Below are 15,540 nucleotides of genomic sequence, written 5' to 3' on the forward strand. Positions count from 1 at the left end.
AGATTACTAGTTTTCAAAATATAAGGCAGGATATCGCTGGTTTTCAAACAGAAAATTCCACTAACCAGTTGGAATCGCTACGGCATAAAGTCATTAAATGCCACAGTTCAACGGCGGACCGTTGAACTGTGGCATTTACTGCCTTTATGCTGTAGAGATTCCAACCGCTTGGTGAAATTTTCTGTTTTAAAACCAAGGCTTTATTGCCTTATGTTTCAACTGTGGCATTTACTGCCTTTATGCTGTAGAGATTCTAACCAGTTAGTGGAATTTTATTGCTTAAAAACCATGGATTAATTGCCTAATTCTTTGATACTAATTCACTCGTGATTGCCTCAAGTGTTTTTTGTTGGATGACAATGTTCTCCGCTTAATCAAGCCAGCCAGTTTGGCCTCATTCATACTTGGCTGTCCACATTTAGTAAACCAGTCCTGAGGAAGAACCGCAGTGACGCTTATTCAACTGTGCATACCATTTGGGTCGACACATCAATGCTTCTTGATCTGTTTGTGTCCTTAGTCTCTTCATCCTCATACTAAGAAGAAAGAATACTTAAGGGTGTTGATAGAACTTGATATATATTTGTAAAAGGACGGACTGACATTGATTCACATTATGCACACGTTATTCTGATTTGTATGCTTTGGATATCTATCTGTAGCACCCATGCACCTTATGTCGCTTGGCTCCCTAAAGTCACATTATCTATTGTTGTTTGTTTTTCTATTTGTATATGTGACAGCCATATACTAAATTAATTATTATAAATATCGTACAGTAAAATAGAATCTTCGTTTACGGTGTGTCTTTGACTTTCATTAGTGTCTAAAACACTAACCAGAGATCTATTGACATTGTCACGAAGAAAAGACACTGTTAATATATTTTTTTCATTGAATTGTGCTTACTAAGCAATTGTTTCACCCAACATTGTAGATTATATTACCTATACCCAGGTTCTGAGGGACACAGGGTTTACCCCACTATCTTTAATGAGCTTTCTAAAAGTGGCATTTTTTAAAGGGTAATGATAAATTCGACTTTACCAGTAAAAAGGATTTATCATTACCATTCCATCAATATGATACATGATAATCTTCTTCTTCTCAATCAGACATTACAGCTTGAAAGGATGTAACCCTTACCCAGGCACTTATTGTGAGTTTCCTGGACTACGGAAATACCCTAGTGGTCTCAATGAATGAGGGCCTTGTCGCCAAGCTTCAGGTCATACAGAATAAGGCATCTCACCTGATAGTTAACCTACTTCCTCGCTCTCCTTCTGCACCTATGTTAAGATCCTTGCATTGGCTTCCCATAAGAAAGTATGCTTTTTGTAAGTTTTTATGTCTGGTTCATAAGTATCCCGATGGAAGCGGCCCATACTGCCTGAGAAACAAGCTGCAACTCTTCATTCCAAACCGCAATCTCAGGTCCAGTGAGCAACTGCTAATACACCAGAGGTGTATTTAAACAACCAGGTATGTGGACCCCTCTTTCTTGGCCCCCACCAGTGGAATCAGTTGCCACTATATCTAAGTTCCTGCCATGATCTAGCTTCATTTAAAAATCTTTAAAAACATCTATTTTAATCTCCAATATTTTCCTGACTTGTGTGGTTACCCCAGCGCAGAGAGACCCCCTCAGGGCTGGTTCTTGCGCTTAATAAAATTAAGTCACATAACACAGCATAAGGAATTCCCAATGTTTACGTATGATGTAACAAATAAAATGGAAACAGTTCTAAAAAACATACCAAATAATTACAAATAATAAATTACATTTTAATAAAAATACATGACATATTACAAACATTAATAAATAAAAATAATATATTGTTAGATACACTGAAACATCATAATAATATAAATCTAAACAATAGAAACAAAACTACAGAATTCTAGGAACAATACATATAGTAATTTTACTCCAATCTCTGCAACAGTTGGGAACGTGTTGCACTCAGGAGGGGTACAAATTACTTTTCCCACTCCAGTCACTGCAACAACAGGGAAAGTGTTGGATTGCAGAGTGGTGAAATTTACTATTCCCACTCCAGTCAATGCAACAGTAGGGATAGCATTGGACTCAGGAGGGGTACAAATTAAGATTCCCACTCCAGTCAGTGCAACAGTGGGGAAAAGGTTGAACTCAGGAAGGGTAAAATTTACCATTCCCACTCCAGTCTGCGCAACAGTAGGGAAAGGGTTGGACTCAGGAGGGGAAGAATTTACCATTCCCACTCCAATATGTGCAACAGTAGGGAAAGAGTTGAACTCAGGAGGAGTAAAATGTACTATTCCGACTCCAGTGTGTGCAACAATAGGGAAGGGGTTGGACACAGGAAGGATAAAATTTACTACACCCACTCCAGTCTGTGCAACAGTAGAGAAAGTGTTGGACAGCATAGGGGTAAAATTTACTATTACCTCTACAGTCCATGCAATAGTAGAGAGTAGTTCACTTCAAAGAAATAAAATATGGTAAATACATTAAATAAAAACAAATATAAATATTTAAATCTAAAATATATAATTATAGTTTTTTTATGAAACTAATTACATATTTATTACAATTTTCAACTAACATTTTAAATTAAAACAAATAATAGTAATATAATTAAAATCCCACACTATGGGGGTCATTAGGATCTTGGGCGGATCGCTACCGCCCGCATGGCAGTGGCGATCCGCCCGAGATCTGTCCCCGCCCGCAACCCATTCCCCCCCCACCATATTACTATGGCGGGGGGGACCACGGCGGATGGAAAGACCGTCCACCGCTTTTCCGCCCGGTCGACAAGTCGACCGGGAGGAAAAGAGTTTAATATGGTGGCGGTGTCTGCTAGACACCGCCATCCATATTATGATGGGTGCAGACACATGCCTTTCCGTGGTGGCGACCACGGAACGGCATGTGGGAATCTCTTGGGGGGCCTGTTGCGGGCCCCCAGGGACTCTGGGGGTTGGGGGGTGAACATGGGGGGTACCTATGTTACCCCCCTGCATTTCAATATACAATGTGGCAGGCACCGCCCGGTGCCTGTCACGTTGTGCATTGAAATGCATGACGTGCATTTTAAGCATTGTTAAATATGCGGGATGCGACTGCCACTGTGGCGGGCGCATCCTAATGGCCCCCACGGGACCCCCGACCTTATAGGCCCCTGTATTTTCACTATTATAACAACCAACAAATATAATGTAATTTACAATTAAAAAGCATAACACAATTAACACATAACATAACATAATAAATAAAAAAATATTGAAAAAATATTGAAAAATAAAAAAATATTTTCATGTTTACTTTTACTTGAAGAACTTCCTACCATATCCCTCTACAAAGTAAACAACACACACCTAAAATCTATTTTAAAATGATAATAATAACAAATTATGGTAAATACATTAAATAACAACAAATATAAATATTTAAATCTAAAATATATAATTATAGTTTTTTTATGAAACAAATTACATATTTATTACAATTTTCAACTAACATTTTAAATTAAAACAAATAATAGTAATATAATTAAAATCCCACACTATGGGGGGTCATTAGGATATTGTGCAAATCGCCACCGCCCGCATGGTGATGGCGATCCGCCCGAGATCTGTCCCCGCCCGGCACCCATTTCCCCCCGCCATATTACTATGGTGGGGGGACCACGGCGGACGGAAAGACCGTCCACCGCTTTTCCGCCCGGTCGACAAGTCGACCGGGAGGAAAAGAGTTTAATATGGTGGCGGTGTCTGCTAGACACCGCCATCCATATTATGATGGGTGCAGACACATGCCTTTCCGTGGTGGTTGCCACCACGGAAAGGCATGTGGGAATCTCTAGGGGGGCCTGTTGCGGGCCCCCAGGGACTCTGGGGGGTAGGGGGGTGCACATGGGGGGTACCTATGTTACCCCCCTGCATTTCAATATACAATGTGGCAGGCACCGCGCGGTGCCTGTCACGTTGTGCATTGAAATGCATGACGTGCATTTTAAGCATTGCGGGGGGGCGGTGCTTGCAGCACCGACCGCCACAATGTTAGATATGCGGGATGCGACTGCCACTGTGGCGGGCACATCCTAATGGCCCCCACGGGACCCCCGACCATATGGCGGGCGGTTCCTTTTTACATCGGGACCCGCCATCCTAATGGGCCCCTGTATTTTCACTATTATAACAACCAACAAATATAATGTAATTTACAATTAAAAAGCATAACACAATTAACACATCACAAAATAAATTCACAAATATTGAAAAATAAAAAAATATTTTCATGTTTACTATTACTTGAAGAACTTCCTACCATATCCCTCTACAAAGTAAACAACACACACCTAAAATCTATTTTTAAATGATAATATTAACAAATTATACATAATTAATGATCAATTAAACAATGAATAGTAATTAACTAATAATAAAATAATGATATCAATAAACTTCCCACCCTTTATCCCTACACACCAAACAACGCTCAATTAATATATATTAAAAAAATCTTAATTACAAAATGTACATAAATAATTATCAATTAAACAATTAATAACACTTAGCTAATAATAAATTACCTATATTTATTTACCGTACTACCCTTTACCCTTACAAACACAACAACCCGTAGCTCATAAATAGCTTAAAAAAATTCCTACTTACACAATTAACATAATTACCAAGTAAATATGTTTTAATGATTATTATAAATTATGTATCATTATAATTATTTTCCTTCACACCCTTTACGCCTTCAAAAATCACAACATATGCCAAACATTTTAATCCAAAATTAAATTAACTACACAATTTCCAAAATTAATTATTAATTACATAATTAATAAAAAAAAAAAACTATTATTAAATAAATATAATAAAATTACTTCCCATCCTTTCCCCCTCCAAACCCCACAACCTGCACCTAAAACCTAAAGGAAATATAAAAAAATACACAATTAATAAAAGTAAATAATCAATTAACTAATTACATTCATTAATAATTAATTATTAACTATAAATAATGTAATTCCCACACTGTACTCATATAAACCCCACAGCCTTTTACAGCATTAAAAATACAAATAAACTATTAAAATAAATAGAAAAGCAACACAAAATTACAAACTAAGTTAAAAAACATTAACAGTAATCATACAGACAATTTCTAACATATACAACATATAACATAACATATACTAAAGTATATAAAAATAATTAAAACCTGAAATGAACAACAATAACTTTGTATATTATATTTACAACATGCATATTTTTAACATTGATATCACTTACCTTAAAATCAATATTTTTGTCAACAATATTTTTGTACACAATATTTGTGTATCACATTATTTCAAACTCAATATTTCTGTTCCTCAATGTTTTTTTAATGATATTTTGTCTGAATAGCTCCTGAAAACATCATGTTGACCATACCTCTGGAACATCCTGTTGACTGTACCACTGGATCCTCACCATACACTGGTTCCTAAACTCGAGACACCTAAAAGAGTAAGAAGAAAAGAAGAAATTAGCAAAGTTTAAATTAAGACCTCATTGAAATTGCCATTTGTTGGTGTGTATTCTAGAAGGCATAGTGTAGTACAAGCAGTGCTCTCTTCTATGCTTACATTCCCCCACAAATCAGAGAAACTGAGCAAAACTTGAAAAGGTGAGACCACATCCAGAGGTACAGGCTGTGACATATACTTTAATAGCTCCATTCAGGGAGAAGCCCAATACACCAAATTTCCCTTTCCAATCCCAATTCCATTTTCCCCAGTAGGTTTATTACCAGCACTTAGTATTGTAAATCATGCTGAGAGTTATTTTATGAGGGATCAGGTGAGTATTTGTCACTCCTGCAGTGGTCAGGTTAGCACAATTGAGTGGCAGAGCATAACAGTTAGATCACTTGCTAGAGCAAAGAGGCCCAAAGCAAATAAAGCCCCATAGGGCATTCAGAATGCTCTATTTTTTTAAGGTGAGCTTGCTGGATTCCTCCGAGAGTCCATCAAACCCACTGTCCAGATATACAAATATGGTTGTACCTTAATTTCTGAAAAACTACTGAACGGATTTATACCCAAATGACAAAAAGTATGCCTTCTGGACCATAATTTTGTGTTATGTCAAATCTGGTGTAATTCCGTTGAGCCGTTTCTGCGGTATCACATTCCAAAAAAGCCCATTGAAAATGTGGTTTCGCCCGCCTGAATCACCCTGAAACTTTCTAGGAGGGAGCTGAGGTGGATGAACTTTTTTTTTTGAGTTTCAAGTTTCATCAAACAGCGCCAATGTTATTAGCACACCAAAAAATGCTTTTCCTTTGGTGGAAACACAGATCTAACTATAACTACCCAATGGCGACCTCCACTGGGATGATTATATATATTATGAAGGATCACAAGAAAACAAATGTCAGCCAGGGCAAAATCTGAATCCCGACAGATAACTTGAGTCAAAAAGAAATGAAATATCCAAGAAGGTAGTGACTGAAACAGATGGCCTTACCAAAGAACAAGAAAAATATTTACAGTACAATGTTTCTGCCTTCCTAAAGTAGTACAAGAGCGTTTGCTCAGTGGTTGCACAGATGACACTGCTGAATTTTCAAAAGCAGAAAGGAGAGATGAACAAATCTAACATTTACCCCCAGTCACAGATCTGTGTATAAACCATTGTTTTTTGCTCACTTATATATATACCCCAGTATAGACCCAGACATATGCAAATCAATCTTGACCCTGCTCCCCATGGGAACAGTCCAGCCTGAACTGCCGGAAACAAGCATCCTGGGACCGGTTTCGGGGTATCACCTCATCAGCCAGGCTAGCGTAAGTCCAGTGGCACAGTGAGCACGGAACTCACGTCGGGGCATACCCTTCCCACTTAGGGCGACAAATGCAAAAAGAACAGATGATGGAGGAATGCTGAACAAATATAACATTCAGCCCCAGTCACAGATTTTCAAAAAGCATCATGAGTGAAGATTCCATTTGGAATGTGGAATCAATGCAGTCCTGAAATCTCTTGGCGGAACCCATCTGATGTTTCAGTTTAGTTGAGCTCAATCCATGAATCCAGCAAACTCTCTTTTGCCGTGTTTTCTGTTCCGCTGAGGGCCACTGCGAGGAGAGTGGAGCAGAGTGGATGCAGCAGTAAATGTGAGTGCAAGTGCGAACGTTGTGAATGCTGTGAATGTTGAGAGGCACAGTGAGAGAGGCTACCACAGGAATCCATCGGGTAGCCCTCAGCTTTTCACCACTTTTCGCCACTGCAGACGGGCCCCCGGTTTCGCTGCCGAGGCTGCAGTCAGGGGGCTCAGGGAACCAGGAGCTGTAGAGCCTCTGAGCTTCAGAGTACCTGCCAGCCTGCTGAGAGCTGTGCCCCGCTGTGCCTACCACACCGCTTTGCAGGGGAACTCGTGAGGTTGCGGCCGTTGCTTGCTGGTTGATGAACAGACTGCCAGCTGAAACGGCCGACTGTTGGCCGTTTCTGCAGGAGAAGGAAGGAGGGCAAAGCACGGCGCTCAGCCTGTGAGTAAGGAGTGGGGCTTCAAGGTAAGCACACTGCAAACCGTGTCACTGTGGCAACAACAGCACACATCACCCAGCCCTTGCGAGCCCCTTGCTAACTCAAAGACATATGGACTAAAAGGGTCTTGTGGTCTCGTGATCAGTGGACAGTTGGGGCACAGGTGGGCAGGAGTGGGCAAGGGCACACTTGTGAGAGTGTAACATTCTGCAGAAATGGCCACATGAGGATTTCAAGCACGATCCACTCACTCCACTTTACACCAGGCACTGGCAGAGGCAGAGGCAGAGGCTGAGGCAGGGGCAGGGGCAGCAAGCGCCATCTAGGGGAGCGAAGCCTGCCAACATACTAGAGGCAAGTAGAGGCATAAGGGAACCATGCTTTTAGGACATTAGGATGCTAGCCAAAGCCCAATCAAGGCCCGTAGCCAAAGAAGCCAAAAGAAACCAAAAGCAGGCTACCGGGATAGACCAAGGCCACGGGAGAAAAGCAAAAAGGGTTTGTCTTCTCACAAACCATTAACTTAGAAACAAAATTTAAATCAGACAAAAACAGACAAAACTAAATCAGAGAATCCAAAAGGGAATATACTTCAAAAGACCATGAGGTCAGGATGCGTGCATGGAGGACCCGCATCCATTAAAAATGCAATCAGAAGGTAAAGGAAATTGAAAACTCTAGGAGTTTCAGTGGGCGAATCGCAGGCAAAGATAAGATCAGCAGGGCAGCAAGAGGGATCAATAATTGACATTACACCAGACACAAAACCGCTAAGACAAACTATGTCAGAAAACAAAACGTCAAAAAATCGCCTCTTCCAGCCCAAAATTTACACCAATTTTGTTTCCTAAAAAATGCGGGCGACACACAACTCTCAAGTTTTACAGCCAAGACGGACCTACAAACCCCACTTCGACACTTTCGCCAAGAGAGCAGTGAAAAGAAAGAAAGGAACAAGGGCGGTCGGGCGGAATCTTTAGGGCCAGTTAGCCCAATCGTAGCTCTACATGGCCAACTTCACGCCACTTGCCAAAGCTCCCAGCCACTTGAACGGACCGGAGGACACACAGGAACATCATGAGAGAGAGAGAGAGAGAGAGAGAGAGAGAGAGAGAGAGAGATGGATGGAGATGGATATTGAAAAAGATGAGGAAAGAGAGAACGGGAGGAAGGAAAACTTGGGAAGCCAGCAAGGAAGCCTCAAGTGATCTCAGTGTTAACCTTGAAACTGCAATAGCATTAGAAACAGCAACAGTAACAGCTCCAAATGCTTCAACACCCAGTCTCTCTTACCATTTCAAACACAATGGGGGAAACTGTGTCTTAACTGAGCCATTAACATACTAAGTATATGTGAATCAGACAAAGGAATCTTACAGACGGGGGCCAAAATAGATACACAAATGGATGAAGGGGACGAGGCAAAGAACATATTTGAACCAGCTGAAAGCTCAAAGGAGAAACCAGGTTCAGGGTGTATGCACATTAAGCCAGAGACCCCACAACTAAGAACCATGGAAGAGCCAGATGAGTCCGATCAGTCCTCATATCTTGACAAGGATGAGTGGGTGGCTCTACTCAAAACATACCGGCAGGACAAGCACAGGAACTGTGTAGTTCAAAACTAGAAGCACCAAAGGTAAACAAGGCTGATCTAATAGTGAAGGGGATACAAGAGACAAAGAAACCGTCCAATTGCACACATGGAGAATCCAGAGTTTATCAAGGAGAAGCACAAAAAATAGGCCATGGGAACGCCTGGGCAAGCTTGTTAAAAAATGTGTAACTCTTGGGAGAGGCCTTATAATATCAATCGGACAAAATGGACACACAATTAACATTAATGAACACCTTGAAAGTGTATTAGGTAGCAATTGACGGCAAGTTAGGCAGGCTAAATACTTCTCTCCAAAGGATACAGTAACATGCGCTAGCCAACAATCGAACCAGTAGATGCAGCCTGATTGTTGATAAATTAGCTTCACTGACATCACTGCTGAGCGACTTATGCTCACAAATGAAAAAGACAGCGAATGACGCCTCCAATCAATGTACGGACAATCAAATAGCGCATCAAATAGGGCACGGTAAAGAAATGTTCATAGCAACTCAATGGAACCAGAGTGCCGAGTAATAACACCCACCCACAATAACCGATCAAACACTAAACACAACAAAGAATGAGAACAGCAATAAGATAACAAAATTTAGACAAGCGCCGAAAATTCAAGAAGATGAGAAAGGGGAAAAGAAAATGAACGCAAAAGAAAGATGTGCACAAAAAAGAAAAGGACGAAACCAAAAACAATGTCAAAACATGAGAGGATTTCAGGGCCTCTTTGGGGTTACACCAGTGCAAAAAGAAATAAATCGACAAAGTACCGCATCGCCGGAAACAATAAGCATAAGGAGTACAGAAACAATCACAGGCTTGAGTCAAAGCCTTCCAAGTGGAATGCAAAAAGGAAGTTGGTCTGATCAAGTATGGGAGACCGTAGATACAGCGTCATCACAGCCCCACCTAACAGGGAACACAAACGGAAATCATCCTAAATCTACAGCAAAAATAGGGACGCCAATCCAAAAACCAGAACTAGTTCAGGACCAAAGGCTCACCGGAAACACACAAACACTAAAAACTAGTGAAAAAGCCCCAGAGGGGAGAAAAACAAACCCGGGGAAACTGGGAAATCAAAAAATCGAAAACAACAATACAAGGGAAGTAGATATTATAAGGACCAATCAAAATCTCCAGAGAGGTCCGTCCGTTACACAAATAACGTTAATAAATACAGCACCAGGAGCAGTTCCTTGATACAATCCGAGAACACAACCAGGGATCAGGCCACCTAGGAAGCACTGATCGTCGGCTAGGATCAGAACAAAATGTACAACAAGAACATACAGATGGGAGCCATAAGGAAACAGGACGCCTACGGAAGGAGGCTGACCTCCCACCCAGAAGCAATGGAAAACTAGGTCATCAAAGGGTAGGTGGGAGGGGCATAGGCGCTTTATGGTTCATCCCAGAATACTCTTCTAAAGGACCTCTTGACATCATGAACCACAGTAACATACTGCGGCTTCTATCCCACATACTATCATTGAAAGAGGTAAAATCGGTGGACCTCAAGTCTGTAAAATTTATGAAATGCAGGGATTCCAACGCAGGAGAAAAAACTAGAGCAACATGGACTTCTGCAATGATTGAGCATTAAATACTTTTAGAAAGTGATACCTTAAAGTCCTGGGGGATAACAATAGCTCTCTACACCAAACCAGGATATCCGGATATGCTAATCCCGGTGAATACAAGGGACTATCAGAGGATTACAAATGAACTAACAACGTCTGTGTTGAAAGGAGCAGTGGAGTACTGCCAAAGGGACAGGGCGCAAGTATCGGAGGAACGTAGCAGCGGTTGCGCTCCCTTAACGCTGCATAATCAGGATCCCGACATAAAATGGATTTCCAGAACTATAAACAACAAAAAAGATTGACAACCCCGTCACCGATGACAACAACAAAAAGTCTTGTCCGAATAGGCTCATGGAACGTGAACGGGCTTGCAAATAAGATCTTGACTTTGTCAATTACATTAGGGCGTTCAGTATAGTAGCATTTCAAGAAACTTGGTTAGTTGATCCCTCTCATCTACAGGAATTTCTACGGTTCTTTACAAGTGCAACTAAGTGGGCAAACTATGGTCACTTACAAGGAGGTTTGGTCACATATGTTGCGAACACAACTGTACACACTGCCCGCGCCCTTGGTTCAACAAATCCGGGATTATTAGCAGTAAAGGTATTTGCTTCCTCAACCAAAACAAACACAATGGGCACTAACATCATGATAATAAATGCCTATGTCCAACCAAAATGGAAAACCAAAGCCACCAGGAAAATGTGTAAGTTTGTGGAAACATGCATAAGATAAGGTTCCACAACTGAACTCATCGTAACTGGGAACTTAAATCTAAATTTAATGGGATCCTCCTTGGACGAGGAAATGCCACTCAAAAACACAATTTGGAATATACCAATGCAAGGGATGACACAGACATGCAAATAAACCAAAGTAGGACAGCTGATACTCGAGGAACTGGAACACCTTAACCTAAGAGCAACCAATGGCAGAACAGCCAAAGATAATCCTCCAGTAACAACCCACAGCTCAGCGAGAACGAGTGCAATACTGGATTATACCTTTGTCGCCTTAGATCCGTTCTATCAAGTTACAGCATTCCAGTTGGGTGATAAAGGTGAAAGCGATCGGCGGCCCCAGGAAATAGAGCTCAGAATGACTGTACCTACACTTGAACGTTGCCAGGCACCTCAAGGATCAGAACTCGCCTTCAATCTCAAAAGAATCAAGTTCAAGGCAGCTGCAGAAAGCAACGTGCTGGAAATTGCAAAACAACACTTTGACTTGAGGAGTGGACAAGGAGAAGTCGAGAAATGGGAATGCTTCACCACGAATATGGAAGCATATGCAACCAAGATTAAACCACCAACCCAGCAGAGATTCAGCGGCGCGAAGCCCATATTACAAACAGCGAAGCAAGAAATCAGAATTATTAAAAATTCCATTTATCACCTATTGAGACAACTCCGCCACCAGCCAAACGACAAAACACAATTGCAATCACTAAAGAGGCAAAAAATGCAACAAAAAAAACTGTAAAAGGACATAATTAGAGACACGGAGAATGACCTTTGGGCAAAATTACACAACGACACCAAGCACAACAATAGTGCTAGATTCTGGAGCACCATAAATAAATGTATCCACCCCAATCATGACGGAACCTCTTCAAACATCTCAGAGGATACCTGGGAAAGTTATCTGAGGTCTCACTTCCATCAAGCCACGGAACATAGCGCTAACATCCAAGAACAAAACAAAACGTCAGAATCCCAAACCACCACTAAGGCCTGGGCTGCAAACAACCTCATGGCATCTTGAAAATCAGGAGGAGATAAACTCAAAGAGGATCTGTACGTAAACCATACTAATTCCATCAAACGGCAAATGGGAAAGGGAAGGAGAGAAGGCGCTCCCGGCCCAAACGGCATTCCTCCAGGTCTCTACAAACAAGAGCCAAAGCTTTGGGCAGAAGCAGTGGAACCTTTTTTGGGAGAAATAAGGGAGCTGAACATCTTGCCATCCTCTTGGAGGGGTTCAATTATCTCACCAATACACAAATATGGAGACAAGTCAAAGCCACAAAATTATCGTCTAGTGGCCCTAATAGATTACAATTAAATTCTTTGCTGGAACACTACTTAAAGAGCTCCAGGCATGGGCCAAAGAAAAATCTGCAATACCATTACATCAGACAGGTTTCACAAAATCAGTTAGGACAAATACAAACATACTCAGCATGGCAATGCTTATGGATAAGGCAGAATCTGCAAGAAGGCCCCTTTTCCTATGCTTCATCGATTACAAGGCTGCCTTCGACCATGTCAACCGGAACAGAATCTGGCTTAAACTGCAAAGCAGGGGGCTGCCACAGTCCCTACTAAATCTGCTGATAAATCTGCACACCGACACATGGGTAAAGATAAAGCTGGGCAACGGGTCTTTCCTGTCAAAGCGGATTCCAATGGGAAAAGGGCTGAAACAAGGATGCTTTCCGGCGCCCACACTTTTTAATATATTTATAGCGGATCTAATCCCGAAATTAATCAGTTGTAACTCACGTGCCCCAAAAATAGGAGACATATTTCTACCCTGTCTCCTATATGCGGACGACATAGTCCTGATCAGTCAAACAAAATTAGGGCTTCAACACATTTTAAATGCTACACACGATTTCTCCAAAGCAAACAACTTACAGATAAATCTGGACAAAACTAGAACCATGATGGTTGGGGAAAAAAGGAGACAGCCACCTGTTTGGTTCTGGTGAGAGACCAGAATTGAGGATACCTGGAAGTAAAGCTAGATAAAGGCGGACGATTTCTGGCTCAGAAACATAGCATTAGGCTTAAAGGCCTAGAGCTAGCCATCTCCTTAAAAATGTTGAACATAAAACTAAAAAGGCCCTTTGATCCTGCCCTTGGCACAGGTGGCCCGCGCAAAGCTGCTACCAACAATCACCTATGGCAGCGAGGCACAGAAAGGAAGAGATGCCAATCAATCAATCAATCAATCAATCACTGCATTTATATAGCGCGCTACTCACCCGGGAGGGTCTCAAGGCGCTGGGGGAAAGGGTGTGTTACTGCTCGAACAGCCAGGTCTTGAGTTGCTTCCTGAAGGAGAGATGGTCTTGGGTGCGTCGAAGGTGAGTGGGGAGGGAGTTCCAAGTCTTGGCTGCAAGGTAGGAGAAGGATCTTCCTCCGGTGGTGGTTCTGCGGATGCGAGGTACGGTGGCGAGTGCGTGGCTGGTGGATCGTAGCTGGCGCGTGGGCGTGTAGAAGGTCATTCGGTCGTTGAGGTACTTGGGTCCCAGGTCGTGTAGGGCCTTGTGTGCGTGGGTGAGGAGTCTGAACGTGATTCTCTTGCTGACGGGGAGCCAGTGCAGTTCTCTCAGGTGTCCGGTGATGTGGCTGTGTCGGGGGATGTCCAGGATGAGTTGTGCGGAGGCGTTCTGGATTCGTTGGAGTCTTCTCTGGAGTTTGGCTGTAGTTCCGGCGTAGAGGGCGTTCCCGTAGTCCAGTCGGCTGGTGACGAGTGCCTGGGTGACGGTCTTCCTGGTTTCAGTGGGGATCCATCTGAAGATCTTACGGAGCATGCGTAGGGTGTTGAAGCACGACGAGGAGACGGCGTTGACTTGTCTGGTCTTGGAGAGGGAGGAGTCCAGGATGAAGCCCAGGTTGCGTGCGTGGTCTGTAGGTTTGGGGGCGGTGCCCAGGGCCGGGGGCCACCAGGAGTCATCCCAGGCGGAGGGTGATGATCCCAGGATGAGGACTTCCGTCTTGTCTGAGTTCAGTTTGAGACGGCTGTTTCTCATCCAGTCGGCGACGTCATTCATCCGTTCATGTAGGTTGGCTCTGGCGGTGGTGGGATCGTTGGTGAGGGAGAGGATCAGCTGGGTGTAGTCGGCGTAGGAGATGATGTTGAGGTTGTGTTGGCGTGCGATGGCTGCGAGGGGGCTCATGTAGACGTTGAAGAGGGTCGGGCTGAGAGAAGGTCCTTGTGGTACGCCGCAGATGACTTCGGTGGCCTCGGATCTGAACGGAGGGAGGCAGACTCTCTGGGTTCTTCCGGTGAGGAACGAGATGATCCATTCCAGTGCTTTCTCTCGGATTCCGATGTTGCTGAGGCGCTTCACTAGGGTTCGGAGGCAGACGGTGTTGAATGCTGCGGAGAGGTCCAGGAGGATGAGGGCTGCTGTTTCCCCGTTGTCGATCAGGGTTCTGATGTCGTCAGTGGCTGCGATCAGGGCGGTCTCAGTGCTGTGGTTGGCCCGAAATCCGGACTGCGAGTGGTCGAGGGATCCGGTCGTCTGGAGGAAGGCGGCAAGCTGTATGTTGACGGTCTTCTCGATGACTTTGGCGGGGAAAGGAAGGAGCGAGATGGGACGGTAGTTCTTGAGGTCGGTGGGGTCCGCTGTTGGTTTCTTCAGGAGGGCGGTCAGCTCGGCGTGCTTCCAGCTCTCCGGGAAGGTGGCGGTGTGGAAGGAGGCGTTGATGGTGTCTCGGAGATGGGGTGCGATGGTGGCGGCGGCTTTGTTGAAGACGTGGTGTGGGCAGGGGTCGGTTGGTGATCCGGAGTGGATGGAGTTCATCGTGCGGGTGGTGTCTTCGGTGCTGATCGGGGTCCAGTTGCAGAGGGTGGTGGTGGCGGGCGTTGGTTCGGTGGTAGGGTGCGTGGTCTGTGGGTCGAAGCTGTTGTGTATGTCGGCGATCTTGCGGTGGAAGAACGAGGCGAGGGAGTCGCAGAGGTCCTGCGTGGGAGTGATGTCGCTGGTTCCGGCGCTGGGGTTGGAGAACTCTTTGACGATGCTGAAGAGTTCTTTGCTGTCGTGGGCGTTGTTGTCCAGTCGTTCTT

The 15,540-nt window shown here is 43.5% G+C and overlaps 1 long non-coding RNA gene across 1 annotated transcript in view; it reads right to left on the reverse strand.

The window, feature by feature from the left end:
• LOC144782635 (uncharacterized) overlaps positions 1-5,513 on the reverse strand; it is a 54,316-nt gene extending 48,803 nt beyond the window's left edge. Inside the window, exon 1 of the long non-coding RNA XR_013601184.1 lies at positions 5,440-5,513. This is a non-coding gene — a long non-coding RNA (uncharacterized LOC144782635). The remainder of the gene's footprint in view (positions 1-5,439) is intronic.
• Positions 5,514-15,540: the final 10,027 nt, after the last annotated feature.

Source organism: Lissotriton helveticus, chromosome 9 (assembly GCF_964261635.1).
Source record: "Lissotriton helveticus chromosome 9, aLisHel1.1, whole genome shotgun sequence".
Classification (NCBI taxonomy): Eukaryota; Metazoa; Chordata; class Amphibia; order Caudata; family Salamandridae; genus Lissotriton; species Lissotriton helveticus.